The sequence below is a fragment of the Frankliniella occidentalis genome, unplaced genomic scaffold (assembly GCF_000697945.3).
Source record: "Frankliniella occidentalis isolate FOCC.00 unplaced genomic scaffold, Focc_3.1 Scaffold2, whole genome shotgun sequence".
NCBI lineage: Eukaryota > Metazoa > Arthropoda > Insecta > Thysanoptera > Thripidae > Frankliniella > Frankliniella occidentalis.
Genome location: NW_026267132.1, coordinates 4,425,314 through 4,425,608, shown reverse-complemented (window position 1 = coordinate 4,425,608; position 295 = coordinate 4,425,314).

Below are 295 nucleotides of genomic sequence, written 5' to 3'. Positions count from 1 at the left end.
GTAATCATCATCATCTCGAGAAACGTCCCCCGCCCCACCCCGTCCCGCTACCGGACCTCAGGAGGCTGTGCCTCTCGGCCTGGACCGTAACTCACTTCCTTTTTTATGGTGTTGCAGTTTCTGCGGATCGAAAGGCGCTGGCTGCCACCATTTTTCAAGATGAACATAAAAAGGAGGCGAGCGGCGTCGCGCGGCGCGGACAAAAAACAAAAGCAAAAAGTAATTAGGGGGGAGGGGGAGGGGGCGGCAGTCCCTTGGTCTATTTTTCAATTTCCTCTTCCGCGCATATCCTAAA